The sequence below is a fragment of the Barbus barbus genome, assembly GCF_936440315.1.
Source record: "Barbus barbus genome assembly, chromosome: 31".
NCBI lineage: Eukaryota > Metazoa > Chordata > Actinopteri > Cypriniformes > Cyprinidae > Barbus > Barbus barbus.
The window spans coordinates 28,325,251-28,338,059 of NC_136759.1; the positions used below are offsets into that span (position 1 = coordinate 28,325,251).

Below are 12,809 nucleotides of genomic sequence, written 5' to 3' on the forward strand. Positions count from 1 at the left end.
GACATTTCTTGCTGGATGAAGAACCATCACCTTCAACTCAACACTTCAGTTTCACCATCCAGCTAGACACATTAACCATAACTCCTTCAAGGAAAGCCAGGAACCTTGGAGTTGTGATTGATGATCAGCTAAATTTCAAAGACCACATTGCTAAAACTGCCCGGTCCTGCAGATTTGCCCTATACAACATTAGGAAGATCAGGCCCTTTCTTTCGGAAACATGCTACACAACTCCTTGTTCAAGCTCTTGTTTTATCAAGACTGGACTACTGCAATGCTTTCTTGGCAGGACTTACAGTCAGTTCTATCAAACCTCTACAGTTAATCCAGAATATGGCTGCAAGATTAGTCTTTAACAAGCCGAAAAGAACGCAAGTCACACCTCTGTTCATCAATTTGCACTGGCTACCAATAGCTGCTCACATGAAATTCAAGACATTAATGTTTGCCTACAAAAACACCACTGCCTGTGCACCTCTTTACCTAAATTTAAATAGACTTATGTGCCTCTAGAAGCTTGCATTCTGCAAGTGAACAACGCATTATTGTGCCATCCCAAAGAGGCACAGAGACACTTTCACAGACTTTTACATTAATTGTTCCCTCCTGATAGAATGACCTGCCCAACTCAATCCGAGCAGCTGAGTCCTTAGCCATCCTGAAGAAGCAGATAACATTCATATCTTCCATTTTAACTTGACCCTCTAACACTAGCACTCTCTATTCTATTTCTATTGTATTTACTCGTTTTCTTTGTATTTATTAAAAAAAAAAAAAAACACTTGATCCTTTAACACTTGATGTCATGGTGCACACAGCAGGGAGGAATGAGGAACACGCAGACGAGGATGTAACTCAGAATAACAGTCTTTACTTCAAATAAGGCAGGGCAAAACAAGGCAGGGCAAGACAAGGCAAGGCAGACACAGACAGGAACACCGGGGAGTAACGAGTAGACCAGACAAAATCAAACTGAATAGACAAGATTATAAATACACAGGATAATAAGATGAACACGGCTGGACAAGAATTAACACATTAAACAAGTACAGGAAACAAACCAAATATGGACACAAGAGGTGGGAACACATGACACACACGACAGAGGACTAACACTTGCACTCTTTACAATACTTGCTTTCTTTTTATTTAAAAAATTAGAGCATCTAACACTACGAGACACAGACTGACATGACGTGTCCTCACGCCATTCACCATACAATGGGGAGGGGGGTGGGTGCTCTAGAGGCCTCCAGGGATCAGGGGGCAGGGCTACCGGCCTCCAGGGCGGTACCTGTTCCGGGAGCCATGGCCGGACAGGAGAAACAGGAGGCCATGGTGGATCCGGGGACTCGGGAGGCCAGGGCGGATCAGGGGACTCGGGAGGCCAGGGCGGATCCCGGGACTCGGGAGGCCACGGCCCTACTCCTTCGGGCCGTCTGAGGGGTTCTGTGGCCTTGGCCCTTGGCCCGGCCACACAGGCCGTGACCCTCTTACCCCCCCCAAAAAAAAAATTCTTGGGGCAGCTCCCCCTAGGAGCCACTGAGGAGTGGGCCTTGTGAGGCGCTCTTGCGGCGCGGATTCTGTCGGGCGCTCTTGCAGCGCGGATTCTGTCGGGCGCTCTTGCGGCACAGACACTGTCGGGCGCTCTTGCGGCGCGGACTCTGTCGGGCGCTCTTGTGGCACGGAGCTGGACGGAACCAGCGGAGACGCAGGAGGGCACGTGCGGGGAGCCGGCACTGGAGGGCGCTCTGGACGCGCAGACGCGCTCTGGAGTCGAGCTGGATGGGACCAGCGGAGACGCAGGAGAGCTGGACGGCCCCAGCGGAGACGCGGGACCAGCGGAGACACAGGAGAGCTGGACGGGGCCAGCGGAGACGCAGGAGAGCTGGACGGGACCAGCGGAGACGCAGGAGTGCACCTGCGAGGAGCAGGCACAGGAGGGTGCTCTTTAATTGCGGATTCGCGGGGGCGCTCTGGAAGCGCGGGTTCAAGGGGTCGCTCTGGAAGCGCGGATTCGCGGGGGCGCTCTGGAAGCACGGATTCGCGGGGGCGCTCTGGAAGCGCAGATTCGCGGGGGCGCTCTGGAAGTGCAAACGGCGGAGGGCTCGGGAGAGCCGCGGACGACGGCGAGCTGGCTTGGGACCGGACGCTTCCCAGACACCGGTAGACTCCCTCTCTCCAACTCAGGCCGGTAGTGTCTGGGAGGTCCACGGGACGGTGGTAGTTTGCCAGAACAGTTTGTTCAGCGCTGCATCATCTACTATCTTGCAGAACTTCTCCGCATAGTCGAAAAAGGGATAACCCTCGCAGATCAGGGCGGTGAAGCGGGAGGCGGCGTCCATGCCGCGGAGCAAAACCGGAACAAAAAAAAAACACTTTTTTCAAAAAACAAAAACATAAAAGGTTGGATGCCGCTTACTGTTGTGGGTCCTGTATTACTGTCACGTTTCACTGGGTGCAAGGAGCGAGGAGACACGGAGATATCCAACATGGAGATTTATTGAAATATCCAAACATATGGAACGTAGAGCTTGGGGAATGGATGAACAATTCAGGACATGGGAGACAAGGAGACACAGGGCTTAAGAACACTGGGAAATCAACAAGGAAGAACAGAAACAGGTGCGATGCAATTAAACAGGACTAGGGACTAATCAACTAATGAAGAGGGAACGAGGACAGGAACAGGAAGGCCAAATATGGACACGAGAGGCGGGGAAACATGAGACAGACTGACAGTTGTATGTTGTGGACCCATCAAAATAAAGTGTTAATGATATTAAGCAGACAGTCTACTAATACTCTAATGACTGCTAGTTGACATGTAGTTACAAAGTTACTTACTGTTAGTATTCTGTAATTACATTTATAATTACACTGTTGGCCCATCCCTTACACCTTAACCCACACTTAAACCTACCCATACCACCAAACCTGTCCATAACCTTACCTGTATCCCACCTCAATAGCACTCCAAATAAAATATGACCACAATAAGTACAGTGTACTTATTTTTTTATGTAAGTACATAGTAGTTAAGGCCACCTACTATAAAGTGTGACCAAAAAAGCTTGCTACGTGTACTGTGTTAGGTTAGCCAAGACTTATCACAGTACTTGCATATTATTACTCTTTTGTAGGTTTTCATTGCTTCTATTCTCCTCATTTGTAAGTAAAATAACAGATTACAAACGCAAATGCAAATGCACATCTAAAAAACAAAATAACAATTCCGAAAACACAACAACAATTCCGAAAACATTATAACAAGTAAAAAACAAATCAGACAAACCGGAAGAGGTAGGTATAGTTTGAGACAGCGCCATTGGTTTGGGAATAGATTACTCATCGCTGACTGGACGAGACATCTGTCAATCAAGGTGTACAGGAAGAACCAGAAGAAGGACAGTAGAGTCAACTGAAGCATCAGCTCCAGTAGTGCAGGTGGTAGATCGTGTGTCAACGTGCTTTTTGACGCGATCGACCCGGGTTCGATCCCGCCTTTTGCAAAACGTTTTTTTTCTCCCTTTTCAAATGTCATATCGCATCGGAAAGGCATTTATTTTCAATAAAAAATAAGGAAATAATCCAAAAGTTGAAAATAAAGTATCGGTAGGGTTAGCGTAGGAGTAGGGAGGGCTTTATTGTACCAATAAGGCGGCATCCATTTAATAATTTGAATTAAAATTATAATTTACACTCAGTACGTTATTATTTCATACTGTTTTTTTTACTACAATACTGAGGTGCAGATAATTGCCACTATTTGCAACAAGTAGTATACATAGCCAGTGTTAGAACTATACCGTGAACTTTGGGGGAGTGGAATGAATTTGCATCGCAGCGCCCCCACACCTTGATGCTCATGACAAGAATAGCATAGTTATCTTTATTGAAGTGAATTAGGTTTAAATCGCCGTCATGCATGAATGAATTATATTTTTGCAATTTTACACATAACACTCCAAGATGATCACATTACACAAAACTGAAATTGCACGTCAAAATAACACATTGTCAATATTTTTTGAGACCCCCCAAAATTTCACAAATCACGTTTTCAGGGGAGCCAATGTCTTATTAGGGGGAGCCGAGCTCCCCCTAGCTCCCCCGTAGTTCGCACCCTGTACATAGCACAAAATGCTGCTATTTTAGTTTTTTATCCATAGTTTTGGATAAAAGTGTCTGCTAAATGCCTAAATTTAAATGTAAATATAGTTCTATATTCTGTATATTTTATATTTATTGCATTAATCTTGTAACATTAATTATGCAATTATAACTGCAGTGTTAATGCATTTATGGCATCTCTGAGCTGCATTAAAATCAGTGCAAATGCATCTACATACAAGCCACTTCAGATGCAGCTTCTGTACCACTTCTGCAGTGCAAAGATGGATTTTGTTGATATTGATTTAATTTGATTGATAACAGCCCTATAGTGTATTGCAGTTCTAATTGCATTTATTGAATAAATATATTTACACTAAAGATGAGATACATTTAATGAGGTTAGAAAAATTGCCTTTATAAAGGTTAAAAATGTCCCTGGAAAACAGTTTAAGGGGAAATAATATTGTCCCTTAATGAAAATGTTTGTTTTTGTCACTGGTTTGGGATTATTTTTCAGTTTTTATGCTGGCTTCACAAATCCTGAAAACTATCCTTCTATTTGGTATTGTAGGAATGGCCATTGTAATGCAAGAAGTTTCATAATAACTGGGAAAAGCTGTCAATGGTTATGTCAAATGTCTTTGTTCTTTCCTGAAATCCTTGCACAGAATAGCAAAAGTAACTGAGCTCACTTTTTTTAGCTGAGGCATGTCATGTCTTCTGTGTTTTTGTTCAAGGACTTTTGCAAGTACTCTTAATATGTGTTTTGTTACTGTTGTAGCTGGTTTCCTGTATTGATGTCTTTCTATGTTTTTTTATTCCTTTCACCTGTTGCTTGTTTTGTCCATTCATGTAGCTCTTCGTTTTAGTTTCTCATGGTCAGTAATGGCCTTGACTAGATATTAAGTAATGGCCTTGACTTACGCTGTTAAGTTTTGCCTTTTGTCTTTTTTTTGTGTGTCGGCTCAGATTATCTTCTTGTTCTGTTCAGTAAACAGTCTGTGAATAGATCCTCAGCTCCTCATCTGCTTGTAATCTGTGACTGTGTTGAAAGTATAGATATTTTGCACACACACACAATAGCAGACCACTGTGCTAATGTCTACAGTATGTTGCCTGGGAAAAAAAGGACATTTGTCGAATTATGTCATTTGAATACTGGGACAAAGAGGCTCCAAAACAGAAGTAACTGGAGTTATTTTTGGATTAATCTCTATTCGGGTGAATTATTTGCTCTGTACACCCTTATTATGATCCATCTCACGTTTTCAGCTTGTCTCATGTAAAGAGGCTGTTATGAGTGAATTGAATGTTCTTTCTATGGAGAAGACTGATAGCAGATGCAGTGAGAGGGGCGTTGAAGTAAGGCTCAGGGAAACTAAATGTTTTCTGCAAGACCACAATTCATTTTCAGTCAGAAGAGCAAAGGGCAATCCTATGAAACAACCTAGAACAGGGTTCCTCAATAGGCGGCCCGCGGTGTGTAAAAATATAAATGCTGACAGATCTAATAACTGAATCTGTAATTAGGGAAAGTGGCCAGAAGAGATCCAGTCTGGAGATGAGCAGGAACAGTTCATTTGCATGGCAGACATGGAGATCCAGATTTTTTGTTTGTTCATTTGTTTTGTAATATTCACAGGCAAAGTTCTTCTGTATCTAAATGCAAAAAAAAAATCATAATTGTTTGAATAAAACAGACTGGGGGAAAAAATCTGAATATTTATATTGTGACCATCTTCTGACTATTTTAACAAAAGCAACAATAATATAATAATTGTAATAATAAGAATAATAATATATATATATATATATAGGTCAGTGGCCCTTGGCTTGGTATTTTTGGCAGAATTCGGCCCTCGGCGAAAACTAATTGAGGAACCCTGGCCTATAGTGTGTGACTATTTTTCGAGTTTTTTGCCTGATATAATAGAACACTTTCAGTAGTCTGTTGTCAGTCATTGTCTTTTCATTCGCTTGTATAGCTGTTGTGCATTTTGAATTTCTAATTCTTGTTGCGTCTTTGTTATTTGTGAATAAACTGCTTTGTTTAGATCATCTCCTCACCTCATCCCAGCCTGACTGTAACAGTTTAACATATGTGGCCGGCTTGACGTCCTTATTATATGTTAAGGGAAAAGACAAAGCCAAGACATCTAGCAAAAGGATTCTTTTATTCTTGACTGAGCCTGAAAAAGGGACTCAGCATTAATGTTTTGTGGGGGGACAAGATTTGGAGATTCTAATCCAATTAGATGAGAAAAATTGTACAAAACAGAAACGAAAACAAAGACAAACACCCACTTTTCTACAATGGGTACAAGAAGTAAAATAGTAAGCAATAATATGAAAAAGTGTTCTTCATGCAATCTCAAATAAAAAAACTCCAATTCACAAGCCCCATTCAACTTAAACCAGTGCAAACCAGGTTACAACACTTATAAAGGGTGTACAAAACAACGGCAGTGGCCTGTTTGTGCCTAATAAAACAAATAGAACACAGAATATGAGCAATCAGCACATTTCACCACATGAATGCAGCACCTACTTTATACACAGTTCACGTTTATCTTGTTTTGAGCATATTAATCGGTAAATAAACTAAAGATAACAGTACACACTTTACACAGGGTACAATCCTTTTCATGCAATATACAGAAACACTTTAGAATAAAATGAACAAAACTCACTCTTATTAAGCCTCTGAAGCACACAGAAAAAGCTCACGTGGTAATTGGCACTTGTGTGATCTTACGTATCGTTTCTCTCCCCTCTAACACAGTATAAAGGACAAGAGTTACTGCATGTTCAGTTGATATATGAAATAAGCAGAGTTATTTAACATTTTAACAAATCTTACAACATATCTTAGGTTAACTCACGCTCAATCTCCGTCAACGTGATCTGAATTCCCCTCCCCCACGGGCGATCTCTCACGTGCAGGAACAGAATGCTTGTATGATCGGCAAACTAAACCATCCACTAAATAAAACCACACAACTGTAGTCACCACACACTCACAAGTTGAAATAAAGCTGGAAATTTCCTCTCTTTAACAGTTTTATCAACTATATCTTCCTCTGTGTAACTCCTGCATCTAACTTTGCTCTCTTCCAATCTGACGTGCACTTCACTCTAGCGCATGCACGAACTCTTAAAGGGGACAGCGCACATAACTTAGTTAAAGCAACAAAGATGAATTACTGTGAAACTTAACCAAGTATAAGGTGAATTTTGCCCCGGTCACACTCTCCCCTGCCTACAGTCAACGTCCTCGATGACTGCAAACACCCTTTAATCATTCACTACTCCTTGTAGCTTACTGGACGTATACAAGACCATGCCCGCTAACACTTGGGAAAGGACATCGGGACTGAAAGACACAGCATTACAAGCGGATTTAGGCAGTCTGTTTGGGTTACTGTGAGCACCAGCAGTTGAACGCTGAGTTCTGCGTGGTGTAGGAAGGGGCGCATCCACATGAATACTCTCTGCCCTAGGCTTTCGGGGAACAGGGACTGGTCTGGTCAACACCACGTCTGAAAGTGAATCAGTTCTCTCCGTATCAGGCAGAGAGGGCTCTCCAACAACACTCGCCTCATTATTCACTTGTGCATCATCATATCTTTCCTGTGCTTCTTCAAATCCCCCCTCAGCACAACTGTCTGGTTCCTCATCTGGCTGTTGTGACTCCTCAAGCACTGGATCCTCTGGGTCCTCCTCAGGCCATCTGGTTTCTTCCACAAGCACACATTCCGCATCTAAAGAAGGCATCTCATCCACCAATACTGAGGTAGGTGCTTCTTCTACAGGTCTCACTTTTCTCCGTGGCATTGGGACTGGTCTCGGACAGGGCCTAATGTCTGATCTATGTACTCTTTTTGCAGGACCGTCTCCTACTGGCTCCACAGTGTAGGTCGTACCATGCACCTCCACCACCTTATAGGCTGTGGGTGCCCAGGCATCCTGTATCTTGTTCCGTCCTGGAGGACGATAACGTAAGTACACCTGCTGACCAACTGCCACCTCTGGACAATATACCCTACTCTCACGCTTGGCAACTCGGTCTGCTGCCTTCCTTTCAGCGTACTCACGTGCCTGGGCATGAGCATCCCGAAGCCGCTCCTTATGGACAGACAACCAGGCGGGCTCCTTCTCAGGCACTGGCTCCTGGCCCAACAATGCATCGACTGGTAAATGTGGCTGCATCCCAAACAGCATATAGTAAGGGGAGTAACCGGTGGAGGAATGAGGTGTCACATTATAGGCGTACACCAGCTCAGGTAAGTACTCTGGCCATTTCCGTTTCTTTTCAGGTGGCAAGGAACGCAAGAGGTCATGCAGAGTTCTGTTAAATCTCTCGCACTGTGCATTTCCCTGGGGATGATGTGGCGTAGTGCGGGACTTTCTTACCCCATACAGTTTACAGAGCTCTGAAATAACGGCACTCTCAAAGTTCCTCCCCTGGTCTGAATGAAGACGCTGAGGCACACCGTACTTGAGGAACCATTCCTTCAGAAGGATCTTAGCAGTAGTGTCTGCCTTCTGATTGCGAGTAGGGAACGCCTGGCTGAACTTAGTGAATACATCGGTCACGACCAGGACGTTCTCCTGCCCATCCGACGCTGGCTCCAGTGTGGTGAAATCCATAGCGACCACTTCTAGTGGATGAGAAGCCAAGAATGGGGTCCAAGGTGCCTGAATCTTGGGCTGTGGCATTTTGGCTAGCACGCAGCGCTGACACTTCTTCACCCACTTATCCACAGCGTCATACATCCCAACCCAATAACAACGCTGCTTGAGCAGGCCCAGCGTCCTCTCTACGCCCTGATGCCCCATCTGGTCATGGACACTTTGCAACACCATTTCGACTAGACATGCTGGGAGCAGCAACTGTAGGCATTCCCCATTGAACACATCATCAATGGTTCTGTACATCAGCCCTTCTTTCTCTTGAATCCTGCCCCACTGCTTAAACAACAACCGCACTGGTCTAGACAAGTACTTTCTCTCACAATTTGTGGGTTTCCTCTTCTTGTTCCAGAACCTCTTGAACACACTGATGGTCGGATCTGCCTCCTGAAACTGACGAAGCTCATCCTTTGTGTATCCAGGTAATGTTGGGGTATTCTCCAGGTGTTCCTCTCCTGTCTCTTCATTCTCTATGGCTGCCTGTAACTGTCCAATTTCTCCCTCTCTAGGACTCGCCACTAGCCCTGCCAGGTCAACTCCCACTGCAGTCCCTGTACGAAGCCCGCTGCAAATAGCCACACAGCCATCATACTCCGAATCCTCAGTTACCACCTCCATCCCCTCCAGTCCTGGTCTTCTAGAGAGTGCGTCAGCTGCGGTGTTACACCGCCCAGGGCGGTACAGCACTTCGAAATCGAATATTGCAAGCTGTGCAGCCCACCTCTGTTCGATGGCGCCCAGTTTAGCCGTATTGAGGTGGCAGAGGGGATTGTTATCCGTTAGGACAGTAAACTTGGATCCTAGCAGGTAACTCCTGAACTTCTCCACCGCAGCCCATTTGAGTGCCAGGAGCTCCAGCTTCATACTACTGTAGTTCCTGTCATTTCGCTCTGCGCCCCTCAACCGCCGGCTTGCATAGGCTATCACAGTCTTACTTCCCCCTTGTTGCTGGTACAACACAGCGCCCAATCCCAGGTTACTGGCGTCAGTCTCCAGCACAAACGGTAGGGTGAAGTCAGCATAGCCAAGTGTCGGAGCACAGGTGAGCTTCTCCTTGAGGTGCTCAAAGGCTTGCTGGCACTCCGTTGTCCAGGAGACCTTAAACAACTTGTTGGCTTGCGCAACACTCCCCTGGTGAACACAAGTGTTTACGACATCATGAAGCGGACCAGCCACCTTGGAGAAGCCCTCAATGAATCTTCGATAATAGCTGCAGAATCCTAAAAAGGACCGCAGCTCCTTCAGAGTGTTAGGGACTGGCCACTGTCTTACTGCACTCACTTTATCTGGGTCTGTAGACACCCCTTGAGCAGATACCACGTGCCCTAAGAATTTTACCTCAGACTGCAGGAAGTGGCACTTTTCCACCTTAACCTTAAGTCCGGCCTCCCTCAACCTCTGTAACACGGTCTCAAGCCTCACTAAGTGTCCCTCAAACGTACTTGAGTACACCAGCAAATCGTCCAAATAGATGAGTACCGTTTGAAAGACCAGGTCACTCATTATGGCCTGCATGAGACGTTGGAATGTCGCTGGTGCGTTACATAGGCCAAACGGCATCCGCTGGTACTCATACAGGCCAAATGGTGTAATGAAAGCTGTTTTGTGACGGTCCTTCTCGTGAACTGCTACCTGGTGATAGCCACTCGCGAGGTCAATAGACGAGAACATCTTGGCTTTACTCAAAGCATCCAGACTCTCATCTATTCGTGGCAACGGGAATGCATCACGCCTAGTTTTACAGTTCAGCTTCCGGTAGTCCACGCATAGCCGAAGACTCCCATCATTCTTCCGGACTAACACCACTGGAGATGCATACGAACTAGAGCTTTCATGGATGACACGCTTTTTGAGCAGTCCAGAGATATGGTCCTTCACTTCCTGGAATTGGTTTGGGGGTATACGTCGGTAAGACTGTGACACAGGAAGGTCATCGTTCAGGGGAATCTCATGCTTTACTAGTTCAGTATAACCAAGGTCTTCATCAGTAATAGCAAACACATCCAGGTATTGCCTCAGAAGCTCCTTCAGCTCTGCCTGTTGTGCAGGGGTACCGCCGATCTGTACTTTCTCCAAGGGACATGGCAGGTCACCGCTAACCCCTGTCATTGACCTCTGGTTAACCCTAACCTCTTCATGATCTGCAGAGATTTGATGGAATCTAACTTCGCAGGAGCTACTCTCAACATGATGACCCTGGGCAAGAACACCTAGTTTCACCTTCGGTGGCAGCCACACACCTTCTGAAGACAAGTTTACTACCTGCACTGGGAATACCCGCCTACCAGGTAAAACCAAGGTAGGAACCAGGACCAAGCCACCCGGCAATGATGCCTTACCTGGCTCAAACAAGCTTAAGTCTCTGTTTCCAGCTACTTCTTTGTGTGTTCTGGCCTGAATTGTAGCCACGGAGGCTGCAGGTATGTACAACTTGCGTGTGCCTGCTACCCGGACCATAGAGTCCGCTCCTACTGGGGCAGCCTCTTGGACTCTGTTAAGGACGGCTCTCCAGTCAGCATCCAACGTCCCCTCCAAAGCATGGTCAAACTCAGCTAGAATTAATTGTTTACAACGCTGTGCTATGTTCATGCCAAGTATGCCTGGGGGTGCTGAGTCAGTCTCCCCATCATTCTGGTCACGTATCACCAAGAACCCACACCCAGGTATAGTCAAGCCCATTACCTGGATATCAAGTTCAACATACCCAAGGTAGGGAAGAGGCAAACCGTTGGCAGCAGTAATTTTTAACCACTTGCTCGTACAATGCAGGTCTTTGTCTTCCCCATGAAGATGTTCTTTGAAGAAGCTCTCTGTCAAAGTACTCACGTTACTGCCAGTGTCTAACAGGCACCGAATTGCTACGCCCCCAGCGTGAATTTCCACTTCTGGGCACTTGCCCACTGCACGTTCCAGAAACCGCTCTTTTGTCAGTGTGCCAGTCTTTGAGCCATCGGTGCCACCTCTCATTGCTCGGCTCTTCGCAATGGAGGCGCAAAGTTTCCCGGAACCGGAGACTCAGGCGTAGCTGGCACAGGGTTTTCTTGAAAGCGCTGCCCAGTGCATTGCCTGGCTATGTGCCCAACGCCCTCACATCTCAAACAAATGGGTTGACCATCTCGGGTATACTTTGGCTTAAACTTGGGCTTACTATGTTTTTCACAAGTTGGGTCAGACCTCTGAATTGTGAGATCACGGACAGCATTGGTAAGTTCCCCGATTGCCTTCCCTTGTTGTGTAATTACCTTAATTACATCTTGTAGGGCTACAGTCAAGTCGTTTGGTACGGTGGCGGTCATCCTTGCGTGCCCTACACTTTCCTCGACACTCACTATGTTTCGGTTTCGGCCCACGTTAGCTGGACGGGGTCTCTCTTCTGAACACCACAACAGGGCCTCCTCCCGAACTTCAAATAATGTAGCATGGGGTCGCTCTCTAACCACCTTGCGCAGTTCCCTTCGGAGGGCTGAATCCCTCACCCCTTCTATAAACTGGTCTCTCAATGCCAACTGCGCATCTGGAACACAATGTGGTGCTTGTTGCAGTGTAGCATTTAACATCAATGACAATGCATGTGAAAAATCACGAAAATCCTCACCGTCCAATTGTTTTCGTGCATAAAATGTGTGCAACATCTGGGAGGTGCTACGCTTTTCCCTGAAAGCTGCCCTCAAATATGAGAACAGGTCTTCAGCTGACTTATCCTCCCTCCCCATACACAGCCTGACTTCATCTAGTGCTGAACCCTTTAAGTGGGAGATAATAAAATCTACCTGATCTTCAGCATTCAACCCCCTCACTCTTATAACCCTCCCAAGTTCCTCAATGAACTCATCAACATTTTGGCAGTCTTTACCTGGGTCCCCACTAAAGGGTACAATTTGTCTCTCTCTGGGGATATACACATAGGATCTAGTATGGGCACCAGTCATGTTAGCCACAGCTGACATTACTTCATCATGTCTACGTCCCAACTCCAAGATCTGGGACTGAAGCTGTGAGAC

The 12,809-nt window shown here is 45.7% G+C and overlaps 1 protein-coding gene and 1 long non-coding RNA gene across 2 annotated transcripts in view; one reads left to right on the forward strand and one right to left on the reverse strand.

The window, feature by feature from the left end:
- Positions 1-12,809, forward strand: part of LOC306850988 (schwannomin-interacting protein 1-like) — a 250,253-nt gene that overhangs the window by 125,415 nt on the left and 112,029 nt on the right. The window lies entirely within an intron of this gene.
- LOC306850991 lies at positions 6,496-7,138 on the reverse strand. The gene is made up of 3 exons (XR_013782462.1): positions 6,999-7,138; positions 6,807-6,889; positions 6,496-6,596 (listed from the first exon to the last, which is right to left on the reverse strand). It is a non-coding gene; the product is annotated as an uncharacterized lncRNA (long non-coding RNA).